Here is a 16,689-nt window from a genome sequence, read left to right as displayed (position 1 = left end):
ACATTTAAGACTTAACTTCAAATCTTCAGACTCTTCTTCTATAGCTACTTTTCTACAAAAATAAAGAAATGAGCAAATATTTGCAAGAGGCTTTCATGTTTGTGGTGCGCTTTTGTATACATGATCGTAAGTAACCCTCACAAGCATTCTGTAGTGTGGGCAGAGCAGGTATTTTAATTCTAAAAAGTGGCCAAAACCTGAGGCTCAGGTCATATAACTAGTCAACAGCAGAAATCGGATTTGAAAATAACTTCCAAATTCATGTGTCAAACACTGTGAGGGATTCTAGACCCCCTTGCATCCCAGGGCTCTTAGAGGCCTCATTATAGGGGGGAAGATACAAAATTGCAAAAGATAGATTCTAAGCTTGAAAAAACCCCACTAATGAGCTGGGGTAACTACTGGCTGAGGCGTTTAAGGTGTTAGAATTAAATGTTAGAGACCTGCCTTTTAGTACCTGAAATGTATGGTGTGTGGAAACCCCTTGCAATGTATTCCAAGGGTAGAGTCCGTGAGGGAAGGAGGTTTTACTGTTTATCTCTGTCCCCTAGTCACTGTCTCTCCTCACTGTCAGGAAACTCTTTTTTTATTTGTAAAGAATTCCCTCCTTCTGTAATCTGAATCCTTCTCTTGTTCTGCCCCAGGGGAGAAGAGCCTGGTTTGGCAGCTGACCTCTCCTTTCTGCTTTGCCCTGGCTGGAATATAGCTGAGAGTTGTCTGGGTGTTAGTTTCCCTACTGCCTGTGTTCTTGCCTTGAATAACTCAGTAGAAGAAGCCCTGTTCTCTTAGCTTCTGAGAATTGTAGTCTTAATATGACAGCCATCTTTTTTTAAAAGTTATTAATTACCACCCTGGTCAGATTGGAAGAACTCCAGTTAGTGACAGGATATAGGTTTGAGATGACACAGGGATACAAAGCTGGATTCTGACAGGGTCTCAGACAAGGCCACGTGGTCTTGTCTCTGTCAGTGTGTAAGGTGAGTTCAGACCTGGCTGAGTAAGCCTGTCCCAGGCCCTGGGGGGGCTCGCCTCTCCGCCTCCTGAGGACTGTGTTCCTGAGGGGAAGTCACCAGGCAACTCCTCATTTGGAATTTTCTCCCCTCCCCACACGGAATAATTTATGGCAAGCCCCCAAATAAGCTCCTTAAAATATCCAAACCATTGTTGTTGTTGGGTTTTTTCTCCCCCCCTAAGCGTTTTACATCCAGGCCTCCATCAGGCAAATTTCAGATAAAAGGTGATTAGTGTTTTGGCAGGATTTTCATGAGGCTTTCTCTTGTATTTCTGCCAAAGAGCTTGCCAGGCCCAGATTTGATTAAAATGGCAGTGGGCTCTGCTACTTGAATGTAATTAGAACCATTCATTAAAGCTTTTGCTGACAGTTTGGCAACCTGTGCATTTTTCAGAGTATGGCCAGCAGCCCATGGAAACGGCTCAGGGAAGAGCAAGGACCCAACAGCCCAGGCCCAGCTCGAGGAACGGGACACCATCCATGGCCAGGAGCTTTCTGCATGGCCAGGCTGGCATTCGAGGCCACCGAGAGCTGCTTTAATTGGATTAAGGGGGATGGGAGTGCTGCGTTCTTATTGAAACCAACACTAAGAGGGAGGTTTTGTGGTGCTTTGCATAGAGAATACAGGGTGCTTAAGTTCTAATGGCATGCACCCTCGAACAACCAGCACATGAGCACATAGCCCCCCAGGGTGGTCAGCCACTTTCTAGCAAGGCAAACGTCCTATTCTTTGTGCCTCTAGTGCCTAATACAAGGTCTGATACTTAGTAGACACTCAACAACTGTTAATGAATAAAGAACAGATGATAAGTAGAAAAAGAAAATCTTCCGGCTTTGCTCCCTCTAATACATTTGCCATAATGATCTTTCTAAAATATCAATCTGGCCATCTTTCTGCTTAAAACATTCAATGGCTCCCTTATCCTTAGGATGAGGCCCACACTTTAAAAAAAAAAAAGGTTTTTTTATTGATTTCAGAAAGAGGAAGGGAGAGGAAGAAGGAGAGAGAGAGAAACATCAATGATGAGAGTCATTAATTGGTTGCCTCCTGCACACCCCCGACCGGAGATCAAGCCCGCAACCCGGGCATGTGCCCTGACTAGGCATCAAACTGCGATCTTCTGGATTATAGGTAGATGCTCAACCACTGAGCAACACCGGCCGGGTGAGGTCCACACTCTTTAGCACGATCTACAAGGTTCTGCACGGCCCGTGCTTACTTCTCTGGCTTTAGCTCCCACCACCCACCCTGACTTCCCCCTTGCTCCCTCTGCTCTGGACACTCCAAATTCCAAGCAGTTCCCAACATAATCTATTAGGCTCTCACTTTTGCTTGAGCTGCCACCTCTACCTAAACACGCTCGGGCCATTCTATCTTCATCTGACTCACTTCTGCATATTTGAAGTTCTTTGCTTGAATACCACTTCTTCCATGAAGTCTCCCATGTGCTACTACTCAAAAGTACTCCAGAACAATTTTTCCAGCCCCTATCGTTGTGACCAACACAATCTGCTGAAATAGTCTGTGTGCGTGTGTCTCAGTCCCACTAAAATGTCACTTCCCTGGGGCAGGGACTATGCCTTACTCACCTCTGAATTCTCAGTCTGGCACAGGACTTAAATATGGTAAATATTCAATAAGTGTTTTTAAATGAACAAATGTGGTTGAATATTATGAATGTGTGTGCACTCAGTGATTTGAGTGCAGAGTGGCTCCACTGTTCTGGTTTGGCTTGCAGATGGCTTGTTAAGCCCTTAGCCAGGAGTGGATGGTACCTTTAAGATATTCCACAGAATAAGATGTGTGCTTGTCTCCACAAAGGGGCCTCGTGCCAGGGAATCACACCCCAGAGGGATGATTTGCTTGGCCATGCAAATCCTCCAGAGCTCACTCCTTGCCTCACCACTGCATTGACATCGACTCTTGTGCTTGACTCCACTCCTGGCATTGTCCACTGTGACTCCAGAAAACCACTCTGGTTTGACTCACCCTGCTCTGGCCTCTTAGAGTGCTATTTGTCCAATTGTTATTCTGGAAATGGAATCCTAAATTTCCATCACACTATACCACACTTGCAGCCCCCATTTCACAGGTTGCACAATCAAGTAACAGAGACACTGGATGATAACACTGAGAAAGTCAGCAGACAGACAACTCATTGGACACTATGTGTGTATGAGCATCACAGCAGCAAGCAGAAAGGGGGAGGTGGTACCCAGTCATTCTTAGGTGCAAAGAACAAGAAAACTAAAAGGTTTTAGAGAGCAATTCACAAGGGAATTACAGTGAACTACAGGTGTTTGAAGCCACCTGCCTCTGGCAATAATTTTAATTACCTATTTTGCTATCCTTGTTGGCATCAGTTGGGTTGGTGGCCCAGCTTTGAAAGCATAACCCCATCACTTTCAGGAGAAAAATGGGAGTGTTACTAAGACAATGTGACATGTGCTACTCACGAGCACAACAGAACTATTGTTTTGGTAAACAATAAATTATCTAAATAAATCTATAATTTACATGTATATAGACATATACCTATTGAATTATATAAATAGGTGTATTTGTACATCTAGGCATAGCTAAATATATTTTAAATAGATATTTTAAAAACCTTGAAAATGTAGATAGGAGGACTTACATGGAGGGGACAGTTTCACTGATTTGTCTACTTTGCTAAGAAGAGATTTTGAAATGATTTTTTTATTTTATTTTATATTTTATGTTATTTTACCTTTGTTTAGCAATTTTATTTCTGGGACTCTATTCTAATATGATAACAGAACAATATATGTAAATAATGATGCCATTGCAGGAGCAGCTGTGTATATAATAGCAAACATTGAAAATAATATGAATAGTTCACTACGGGCACTGGCCAAATAAATGGTGCTATTTCCTTAGGACAAAATTCATGGAGCCATTAAAAATAATGTTGTAGGGAAATGTTTATTGACATGAGAAGTCTCTCATAATATATTACTGAGTGAAAAAGGTGATGAAACAATATACGTAGAATATCATTTTTGTTTCCTAAATGTATATGCATAGAGAGATAAAGTCTGAAAGGATGCAACAAAATGTTATCAGTTATTTACCTTTGGGAGATAGATTGAGAAGTATTTTAATTTTCTTTTTGTTACATGTATTTTCTAATTTTTCCACAATGGAAAGAAATCACATTTATAATAATTTAAAAAGTTATAAATCAGAATCACGCAGCCTGGAGTTTAGCACAAACATGGGGCTCCAACTGGGGCTCTGCCATTGCCAAGGAAAGCAGAGAAACCAACTGTCTGGTTTCACACATGATGCTGGTGAGACTGCAGCCAAGGGCAGCATTTGTGTCTGAGCGTGACCACTGAGACCAGAGCTGGGGAACTTGATCATCACTCACGCCCACGTCCTTCCCATATTGTTCCCAGTCTGGTTAAGATGCTTCTCAGAAGATGCATATTTTGTTCAGGAGAAAGAAGTCTCAATCAAATTGGGTCCTTTGAAAGCTACACCATGCATTTGCACCAATATTTATCCCATCTGTTCTGAGAGTCTGCTCCCCGTTACTTATCAAAACTCTCAGTAGCTCCCCATTATTTACAAATTCTTTGGCTTGGCATTCAGGGTCTTCTGAGGTCTTCCCCAGCCATCTCTCCCTTGAGTTCCTTTCAGGTGCCTTCTGCTCTAACCAACCAGGACTGCTCACCACTACCTAATGGCTCAGAACGCTTTCAGCGCCACGATCAGAAGCCCAAACTGACTTCTAGAGAAGGGAAACATATTCTCTCAAGGAACAGGGATTCCAGAGATTGGGTGGGCTACAGGGGTGATTGACTTAGCAGCTCAGTGATGGTATCAGCGACCCCACCCCTCTGCTCTGCCACTCTTGGCGTTGGATTCAACCTCAGGCCAGAAGCAATTGGCTGCCGCTGTTCCAAGCATCATATCTAGAATGGTGACATCTAAAAGGACACAGTCTTTCCTGTGGTTTTCTTATTCCAAGGGATAAGAAGACTATTCCAAGAAGCCCTCTTAGAAAACTCACCCTCATATCTCATCAGCCAGAAACGGGATGCATGCTGTTCCCAAACGGATCACTGACACCATGAATGGCGTTACTCTCTAACCAGCCAGGGCCACGTTTAGAACTGAGGGGAGGCCGTATTCCCTGATGCATGAGGGAGGGGCAGATAGCCAAAAGAAATGTGGGGTTCAGTTGTTAGAAGAGGAGAATGCTGGATAGCCAGTTCATCAAACTGGCCCATTCTTTCCTATCTCATGCGTCTGTTCACACTGGTTCCCTTGCCTGGAGTGCCCTTCTTTCTAAGTCTTCTTGTTTACATGTGAACTTTTTGTTCATCTTTCATAGCCTGACTCAAGCTAGGTCCTCCTGAAATCTGACTCTGATCTCCCCAACTAGTTGTAATGTCTTTTACTTTGGAGTTAAAACCACGGTAACTTACATTTTTTTCCTAAATACCTTTAACACAGTCTGCTATATACCGTGGTTATTTGTGTGTTTGTTTTTTATATGACTAGGGATGATGAGTCTCAATTTGTTAGAATGATTAGTACTCAAGGTCGGTGTGACCAATGTGTAGTTTCCCATCAAGGCATGGCACAGATGCCTCTGTTCTCCTCTCCCATGTGTATGGCAGATAGAATTGATTGCGGCACTATTTCTAACTCAGCCTGCTCTCAGCCTCAGGATCATTCTCAACACAGTTCTCCAGGAAGCATTATCAAGTGACTAGAACTAATGGTGCTATTGAAACCTATTTGCCATTTTTGACCTAGTGTATATAAGGTACAGGTCAGTCTCAAGGGGCAAAGGTAAGAGTCAGGGTGCAATAGACACGGAGATGAGCAATACATGATCCTCTGGATCTAGGAAGCTATAGCCCAAGGACAAAACATATCCATACACAGATTCTTCAAAAGTGAGGTATAAGGTGATGAGTGCCATGGAAAGCTACTTATGATTTGCTGTGTAAATGGGTAACTTTAGGGAAGACTTCTTGGAGAGGGGATTTATCTGAAATTTTGTGTTCAGAACACACACAACCAATCCCTATTGCTGAACATTTAGATTATTTCTAATTGTTCAATAAGATTCATAATACTAGAATGAATGTCCATGTAGTCAAATTTTAATATATCTTTAATTATTTATATGAGATAAATTCCTAGAAATAGAATGGCTAAGACAAAGAGCATATATTTCTTAGGGCTATACATATATACATACACACACATATATACACACATATATTCATTTCTTTGTGGGCCTCCATTGTGTAAGTATATCATTTATTTAGTCAATTATTGGGCAAAATAATATATAATAAGTTATATTGCAATGAGTAGCTTTGTATATATATCTTCTTCTATTTTTGCCAGTGTGTCTCTAGGTTAGATTTCTAGAATTGGGATGGCTGGGTCAAAGGGTACACACAGATATGATTTTTTATAGATATTGACAAATGTAGAGTTGATATCATTTTACATTCCCACCAGCAATGTATAGCAATGTCTGTTTCCTAAATCTTGCCGAGAGTCAAACTTTTGGAATGGTATCTCCATGTCCTTTGCATTTATGTTCCCCTCACTGTGAGTTATATTGAGCATCTTTCGTATTATGAAGAGCCATTTGCATTTCTTTTTCCACGCCAGTTTTTCTATACATCATTTCTCTTTTTATTTTCTATTTTTAGTTATTTATATATTAGGAATATTGACCCATTGTCTCTGATATAACTAAATATTTTTCAGCTAGCTATTTGTCTTTTACTATTTTTGATGTGATTTTGCTGTATAAAAGTTTATTTGTAAAAAATTTATATGGAAAAATTTATTAATCCATTTCCTATGGCCTCTAGATTTTGAACCATAGGTTAAAACTTTTTCTAATTCCTATATTGCAGAAGGATTGACCCATGCTTTCTTCTAGTTCCTATGTGGTTTCTTTCTTCCTTTCTCTCTATCTCTCCCTTTTTTCAACATTTAAATCTCTGATCCAATTAGAATTTATCCTAGTGTATAATGTGAAGAATGGACCAAATTTTATCTTTTTCCATCTGGCTATCCAGTTATCCCAGATCATCTTTTCTCTACTGATTTAATTCAGCATACATTAAATTTTCTTTTAAATTAGGTCTATTTCTAGGTTTTCTATTCTATTGGTCTATTTATATGCCAATACCACATATTTGATTATAGAACCATTAAAATATGTCTAATACCAAGTAGCGTTAACCCCATTCCCCAATTGCTTTTATTTTCCAGAGATTTTCTACTTAGTTTTGCCTGCTTGTTTTTGAAATGAACTTTATAATCAACTTGTCAAAGTCCTCAGACAACAAACACCTGATGATATTTTTATTAGACTCACAATATATTTGTAGTTTAACTTAGGGAGAGCTGACTTTTCTGAATTGAGTTTTTCTAACCAAGAGTGCCTTTCTGTTCACCAAGGACTGGCAGGTCTGACTACATAAAAATTAAGCCATTGTAGCAGAACCAAAATTAAAAGGCAAACTATCACATAGGATAGAAAGTTAACATTCGGTTCAGTAGTGGTTCAAACCACTTTTGTCTGCAATAATTGGGGTGAGAGATGGTGGAGGTTTGAGCCAGGCTAGAAGAAAAGATAGGATAGGGTGGCAATCAAGTAGACATTGCTTCAACATGGTCACCAGTGACTTACTTAAAGTTCAAGTCACATTATGATTCTCTTCTGCTAAATAAGTATCCACATGACTTCATATTTCACTCAGAGTAAAAGCCCCTGTTCTTAGAGTAATTGACAAGGGTCTTCAAGACGTGATTATCCCTATTTCCACCCTAATGTCAATCTAGCAGCTGTGTAGGTCACCTTGCCATGCTGTTTCTCTAACACAACAGAGAAGCCACCTCATGGCCTTTGCACTGGCTGATCTATCCGTCTTCGCTCTCTTCTCTCAAATAGTTGCATGGCTAATTCATTCACCACTTTCAGGTCCTGTCCCAGATTTCACCTCCTCAGTGACCTTGACTACCTATTTGAAAGTAGTAAAAGTAGTATTCCATGCTCATTGCTTCTGTAGCCCTACTTCACTTTAGCCTGCTCACTTTTGTTCCCATAACACAGCATTATAGGACTGATTTAGGCTTTGTCTCCTCCATTAGAACAGAAGTGCCCTTAAGGCAGGGTCTTTGTCTACTTGCTCTCTGTTGTAACGCTAGTGCCCAGAACTTTGTTTGGCCTGTATAGGCACTCAATAAACACCCTTTGAATTAATAAATAAAATGTTTAATGTTGTGTGTTGCTATTATAAACCAGCTTTCTTTTTTATGATAGTTTCTGGCTATTTATCTCAGGTTCTCAGGAATTGGTTATAGTGCATCTACTTGACATTCTGCCACTTGGTTTACCTTAGTTAGATTTTGGGTCAATTTCCTTGGATTTTTAGAAGGTGATATTTTTCTCTTTTTCTATGTGAATTTCCTTTTGTGAGCATCTGTAATTACAGAGTATCTATAATCTACATTTAAAAACTACAATATCCTATTCTTTTGGGGGACATGCCTTTCTGCAGTTTCTCCATTGAGACAATATTAACTTACTCATATATGTATTTGTGTGTGTGTGTGTATGTGTGTGTGTGTGTGTGAATACCCATTCCTACTCTTCATAAATGCACAAAGATTTTTAGCAAGTGCATGGTTTGTATGTCTCCTGAGAAGCTCCTAGAAATACCCAAGCTCCTAGGTTTACAGCTGCCTGTGTCTCGCTGGGTATTTGAGCTGTTTCCCAACTCCATGCCAGATTTTCCTCATCTGTAGAATGTGAATTTGGATGAGCTAATCTAAAGAGAGTTGTTTCTTAATGCTCTAATGTAGCCACAAAACTTAATTTGTACTGCTTTGTCTACTGAAGTGATAGATTAGGCTAATAATTTTCCTCGTGTTGAACCAATTTTGCACTTTTGATGGACTCATTCCTTACTATAGTCTCTGGCACTTAACCACTGTTCCATGAAAGAGGGAGGAAGAAAGAAATGACAATGAAAAGACCATGAGATTTCAAATAGAAAGAAGCTCGGCTGAAATCAAATTTCTCTCAGGAATATGTTGTGAAATTTAGTCTCGGTGTCATCTTTTGAAAAGGAAGATACTTACCTAAAATATTTATTGTGACAATTAAATGAGATTGTAAACATGAAAGAGCTTTGCAAACTAAGGTGCCATGAAAATATTATTATTATTATTATTGTTATAAAAAATAGGGCTTACTAAATTCAGTATACTCTATCAGTATTACTAATTAAAAAAGAGCATCAGATTTTTCTGCTGTTCTTAGTCTATGATGAGCAATTTGAATATACCTGGCTTCAAAGCACCCTCCCTGCTGTATCCACTGCTAAATCTAGTTGACCAATATTATTGATATGCTTCCCAGGATGTCACGCTTCCTATCTTCTATGGCCCTACCATGAGAACCAAAGGCTTCCACGTTTTGGCAGCTGTAACTGACATATAGAAGCACTTAATGCTAATTAACCATTGATTTACTATTTGACATGGGTATTGGCAATTCTTGGGACTTGGATGAGAAATTGAAAAGTCTCACTGACTGTAGTTATAATTCACTGACTTTTTCTTTTTCATACCAGTGGGTATGTGCATGTTCCTCGAAGGTGGTGGTGCTGATTCTTAGAATAAGATATAAAGTGCAACCCGTGAAAATATCTTAAAAAGAAAAGCAGTTGTAGTAAAAAATACCTTTGCACTAAGGGTTAGGAAACCTGATTTTCCTCATCTTGAATCCACCACTGACTGTGAAAATCACAGAAAGTCTCTCAACACCTTTGCCTCAGTTTCTTCACCTCTAAAAGAAAGGTTTAGAAAAGATTTCAGGGGCCTTCCCAGCTCTGAAAGTCTATGATTCTAGGTAATAGAGTGAAATTCCAATACTAAGAAAATCCTTAAAACCACCCAAATGAAAGTTAATAAAATTTACAAGATAAAATGGTAACATCACTCTAAGGCAGATTAAAGCTAAAAAGGAGTCTTAACACATTTAAAAAGTAATTAGTTGTAAAAATGCACTATATGCAAAAACTAATGCTGAGCCACAACCCGAGAGCTATTAAAACAATGAAAAACTTCCCTGAGCATGAAGTAGCTGACTTTCAATACCATAATGAGCTGGGGGGAAAAAGCCCCACCAGAAAAAGGTAATTAAATCCTTTGTTTTCTAAAGCTAGGTAAAACAAATTCAATATCACAGTAAACCACATTTTAAATAGTACACAGACATTAGCATTAATCTAGGGCCGTCCATGGATTGCAGGCAGCGGCAGCTACCGGAGCCAACCATGCCCCTGGAATCCCATGTGGCATCTCCCAGGACAGGACCCTGGGGGCTACATGCAGCCGGGAAGCCAGGTGCTGCTCGGTGACCCCAGAGGAGCACTTTCTGCAGAAGTCCCCCGGTCTAGCAGCAGCCTGGAGCTTACAAACTCCTGCTGGCCCCGGCACAAATTTTCCTCCCTAGTGGTTCAGAGTTGGACGTGCTGATAGCTCCACATACCTGTTAGGTTTGGAACTCAGGGCCGCCCATTTCCTGGCAGGTGATAAAAGCCTGGAGCAAACATGGCTGAGAAGAGCTTAGGCCACTGTGAGAACACTGGATCCTGGCTGTCCCACAGCCTGGAGGATGCTGAGGGTGCCTTCCACAGCTTGTTAGCGGGGAATCCTCAGGCCTTCCATTTTGCATCTAGGTTTACACAGTCAGTACCTACGGACAGGAGGTATGGAAACAAAGGGAGACAAGCTGGCAGAACAGCTTGACTCAATGCCCTGATTTGTCTTGAAAAACTGTTCTCCCTTGCACCCAACAGAACCCCCTGTCTCTGAATCACCTTCTGTTTCCACGTAGCTGGACTATGTGTTTGGTGGGCACTTCCACCTGAAGGAGACACCAATCATTCATTTGTCCAACAAAATATTTATTGAGCATCTTCTGTGTGCCGGGCACTGACCTGTGCACTCACGGGTGGGCTATATGATACAGCTTTCTGAAAACCCATTTTTATTACACAGCCTTATTACTCTATACTTGCTTAGCATGAATATCTGTAATACTTCAAAATGAATTCACAATGTGTTTATAGTTTGCTACTAATATACCAAGTCTAGGTTAGAGAATATTCTCTTAAAAACTGCAGTTTAAAATTTAAATTCATTATTTACTGTCCAAACCACATTATGACAGCATTAAGATAAATCAAGATGTTATTGTGGCCTGCTAACCAGATGCAAAGGGAGATTTGACATAGCAAGTGCAGGGACATGGCCTGGGTATAAATTTAGTGTTCGGAGAAAGCATCCTTTGATGAGTGATGTTTAAACTGGGCCTGGAGTGTAAGAGGAGTTGGCCAAGCAAAGGAAGTGGAGGAAAGAGAGCAGTCCAGGCAGAGGGAACAAAAGGTGTAAGAGGGCAGGTTTCAGAGAAAGAATAAGGAAACAGCACCCCATAAAGCGGAAGAGTGGGGAGAAAAAAGCACCAGAAGGGGCTGGAGATGGAGAAGGGGAACAGATCACATCAGGGGCAGCAGGATGGAGAGGGATGTCATCAGATTTTTATTTTAAAAATACTACATTGGACTTCTGGTAAAAAGCCCATTGGCTCTAGTCCCCAGTTTGCAACCTTTTAAAATAATCCAAAGAACATGAATAGAGGAGAGAACTGCATCTCCAACAAGTATAGTTAGAGCTGCAACTTCCAACTCACAGGCTAAAGAGACTACCTGCCAATGCAGTGAATCTGGGACCAATCTGAAGGATGCTGAGTGATGATATATAACCCTCCAGACCTGAGCAGGGTCCAGATTTCTCTAATATTAAATGAGATGGACATCAATTGTAAGTTAGGGATTTACTGTGAGCCAGCGGTACCTTCTATCTAGGTGATCTGCTCAGCTGAAACAGGCAAACAATAAATATTAAGAAAAAGGTTCTCTCTGAATATCTTCTGAAACAACTGTCTGGACTAAAGCTGTCAGCTGCTCCAGATCCCTCCTCTGCCCCAACCACACACACCACTCTGGAACAAATAGCAGACTCAAGTAGAACAGCCCCCTTCTCAAAGGAGAGGTAACTTAAAAAGACCCACTGTGAGTCCTATATATGTACACACTACAAAAAAGAAAAAAGAGAGGAAAGTTAAGAGGTGAAAACCAGATGAGGAATTCACATCTAACACACAATTATTTTAGGCTATGAAAGAAAATTATTCCAGAATATAGAAAAAAATTTCAGATAAATACCCTTTCCACCCTCAGAGAAGTTAAAAAAAGCATGACTTCTCTGAAAAGGAAGGCACAGCACAGAGAGAAAATGCTCAGGGAAGAGATTCTAAGATGGCAAAGGAGGAAAAGTGCAGGGAAGAAAGTGAACCCAACAAGAAAACTACACAGGAAGAGGGGCCGCCTTAGAAGCTGCAATAACCAGGATCTGGAGCATGAGTGAATTTAGGGAAAGGGGAAGGAGATGTTTATAAATTGCTAGAAAGAGAAATCATGGACATGGAAGATAAAGGTCAACCAACATAGGGTTCCAGCACTGCCTGGAAGGATAACAGGAAGCATAGCAGCGCTTCTAGAATAGAGAACAGATACATAAGACATAAAAGCACTGGAATAGGCTGCAGTAAATAAACAGGGGCAGAGGGTAGTAAATGAAGCGAGAAGGGAGGGCCTGGGAGGAATATAATGAACAACTCAAGACTCAGGAATATTCAGAATTTGCTGACTTGCAGAGTGTGTCAGTAGGTCACAATTTTATAAGAAGGCCTTCCCGAGGCTTCGCTGGAGCCTGCCATCAAAATCACCTGTCACATATCCACGAGTATTTCAACAAGTAGTCATAATATTCCCCAGATGTCAATTGAAGATATTCTGTTCTTTAAAGTTTAAAATAATGCTGGCCTGAGACTCTGCCCACTGTCCATGGGAAGTTCAGTGTCCTCTCCTTCCCCTGTGATGTCTCTGAATTCCTGATGGCTTAAGCTCCAGGGCCACTTCTAGCTCTAATTTCTCCCCCACTGGCAGCTTATTCTCACCCATATCTCACCTGTACCTCTTCCTCCTATTGGGTCTCCCTGGTAAAGTGGACTTTACTAAGCAAGATGAGGTGGGGAAAGGCTTCCTGTTGCACAGAGTGTAACAGAAGGTGAAAACAGGACTCGACCTCTGGTTTGAAGTCACTATGGCTGGCTAAGGATGGAGCAATTGTCTCAAGTATCTCCACATCCTGAGGCAAAACGTTGAGCAGACTGAAGAGGTCTTGCAAAGCTGTGGTGGAAAACCAGTTTGCTAATTCTTAGCTCATCACCTGCCCTGAAGGCATAAAAGCATTGAAGTTGGAGAGGCTAAGAGGGAACCTCCAGGGAGAGAGTTGGTTATGTGCTGTGGTATTTCTCTCCCACTCCCCATAGGAGGGGGATCAGGGTTTGTGTTTCTCACTCACTGATAGAGGGGTCCTGAAGGGACCCATTCAGGCCATTGGACCTGTGGCCCCTGGAGTTGTGGGCTACTAATCTAATGCCAGACCCAGGCCTAAAAAAAGAAATCCATAAACAAGACCCTTTGGAAAGGATCTATGGCAACAGAAGGAGACTGCGTTGGGAGGAAGCTGCACTTTCAAGAACTATTGGGGGCTGGGTGGTGGTGGGTATTTCAGGAAGCAGATACTGCCACAGGAGGGAGGGAGGCAGGAGTTGTTAGCCTGGGGTCATCTTGAATTCTCCCAGGGAGCACTGCCTGGAGGGATAACAGAAGGGCCTCCACATGCTCAGAGGCCAAAGTGGGCTTCACTCTCATCCAAGGACCACAGTCAGAGGCTATAGGGGGTGTCTCTGAGTCACCACAAAAGCATCACTCAGGAAACAATCAGCAGTGGGACTTGTCCCTGCCCCAAGGACACCATGGCCTGATTGGAACCAAACCAGGAATAAAGCACCTTTCCTGTCCCTGATTCTCTCTTTAAACCCTCTTCACTTTCCCCCATCTCATTTCCAACCCCATGGAAGCCAGAGATAGTCCAGTGAGGAGGTGAGAAGTAGAAGAGCAAGGGGGGGGGGGCGGAGTACAGGAAAGAAGCTGACCCACCACAGGTCTCCAAGCCTGAGGCAGGCCAGGGCTGGGGGTACTGGAGAGCTTCAGCTTTGAATCAAGTTTTGACAATTACATATCGACTGGTCATTTTATTTACCAAAAGGAGACTGTCTTTGAGATTGAAAATGTCAGGACATTTTGTTGTCACTTGAGAATGCCTAGAAAGGTTGAAGGATTTGCCTAGACTTTCATCCAGGGACAAAGGAGGAATGAGCTCTTACGCAGGCCAGCACCTTGGCCCTGCGTGCTCAGAATGGGGTGGAGGGAGGCTGGGTGTGGTTTCAAGCGCCACCTCTCTTTTCATCTTCTGGGTGCTGAGCTTTTGGTGTGGGCGAGGAAGGTGGGAGAAAGAAAGGGCAGATATCTCTTTATTTAACTGGGTAGGGTTGTGGCTTTCTGGGCTGTCTGTTATTGTATCTCATTTTCTATGGTTTTGATGTGGTGGCTCCAACATGTCCATTGATAAGGAATTATAGATCTCTTGAAAGGTCCGACAGAAAATTACAACTGAACCCCAGTTGGTGGCCTTCCTGTCATGTTCCTCTGATGCACATGCCTCTTTGCCCTCTCTGTGGGTGTGGCCAGGGCTTAGCCCCCCAATTGCACCTACACAAATTGGGAGACTGTCTCTCTCTCTCTCTTTCTCAACCAGGTTGCATAACCTGAGAATTGTGATAAGAAAATGAAATGCCAGCTCCTCTTCCTGTAGGCACCTCCTATCTTTGTGAATACTTATAGAGGAGAAGCACATTACTTCAAGACAGTCTAAGGGGAGGAAGAAGTGCCCCAACCTTCCCCATGTAAGAGGATAGCCCCTCTCTGCAAATGCAGCACTACCCAAAGGCTGACCCTCTCTCACCTCCAGGACTTTTCTCCTATGAGGCTGGAATGTGGGTTGGGGATGGAGATGGGTGGCAGGGCAGATTCTGGAATTAGCTCTCTCAATAAATCTATGTTGTTGTGTCTGGGTCCAACCACCCAGGTCCTTGGAGAGATCAGGACTTAGAAAGTGGGCCACAAAGTGCCTTTTGCTCACCACTCAGAGCCTTTGTTGCAATTGTGAGGCAACAGGAAACCCCCACTGCCAATCCTATTCTAGTTGCCAGTGAAAACCCAGAGAGAGCGGTGGAAGGTCCCACTTTGATAGTCATTCTACACACCCTTTCCCAGCAGTACTTGTGGCTCTTCATCCATAAAACTACCCAAACACTATGAATGTCCATTGATATTTCTTGTCAGAGTTAGTGTGCACCATACACATTTATCATCTACTGGGTGAAATAGAGCTACTAAGAAATAAGCCTGGGATGTAACCAAAGGAGGAATAATGGAGAGAATTCATCCTCTGGATAGTTCCTTTATATAAAGGTCAGCAGACTATCTCTCCTGCCCTCTCTTTGCAGGTAGGCATTGCTTGTTTTAAGAAGGCAACAATCTTTATGTTTGTATAAGCAACTCGAACAATAATGATCTCTTGGATGAGTTGAAATGTGCCTATTCCCCCTCCATGACTAATTAAGCTGAATTCCACCCATACAGGAAGCTGTTTGGCATTTGCCAGTATCTGTGCAGACCTGCTGTGTTTGATTACCTTAGTTCATAGCGGTTGGATAGACCTGCCGACTTCCAGGATTATCTCAATTACCTAGATACCTTGTCACCTTTCTGGCCAAGTTTTAACATCTTCACATAATCCCTGTAGAGAGTGTGTGTTTTAAACTTGGCCTCATCTGAAAGATTAGTGAAAACATTGGGCTCTTCCTCCTTAGATGGCTAATGAATGCCCCAGCAATGACAATACTACAAATGACTTTAAAATAGTTCCTATTTTTTGTCAGTGCTAAAAATACTCTTCCAGATTTACTATGTCCCTTTCCAAAGTGAAGAACTGAAAAAAAAAAAAAAGGTTCTGAATACCAACCTTATTAGACTAATGATGCAACATTTAAGAAGATGGGTTAAAAATGCAGCTATGAATTATAAATAATGTATAATATAGCTGTATAATTTGGTGCATACTACAAAAATTGCTGCTTTTTTCTCAGGGGGTAATTTATTTCCACTTGTGGATTTATATTAAAGTCCTAGGTCCTGGTGGTGAGATCGATGGCCAGAGCTTTAATTGGGGGTCTCTGGTGATTATCTAGATTGGCAGCTGCTGTCAATCAGCTTCTAAAGAAATTTCTGAGCCAATGATTAAGCTACTCCTAGAGATGTTAGGCCCCTAGGGGCAATGTCAAGACTCCTAATCACAGGGGAACCCTTAAGCACAGTGGAGCTATAATTTTCCAAGTTGCTGGCTTACTTGGCAACATTCGTGTCCCAGCTTTCTGGCTGAGTCAACTGAGAAGAATATCATGACATATACTAAATCCACATGATTTTATAAGCAAAACATTGCTACAAGTCCTCTAACAGTTCAATTAAAGTAAAACAGCCATATCCTGTGTATATTATAGAGCACTTCATAGTTTTATATTATATAATTGAATCCCATTGATAAAATAATGATGTATTGATGT

This window comes from Miniopterus natalensis, chromosome 12 (genome assembly GCF_054644295.1).
Source record: "Miniopterus natalensis isolate mMinNat1 chromosome 12, mMinNat1.hap1, whole genome shotgun sequence".
Classification (NCBI taxonomy): domain Eukaryota; kingdom Metazoa; phylum Chordata; class Mammalia; order Chiroptera; family Miniopteridae; genus Miniopterus; species Miniopterus natalensis.
This window is presented reverse-complemented; position numbering follows the sequence as displayed.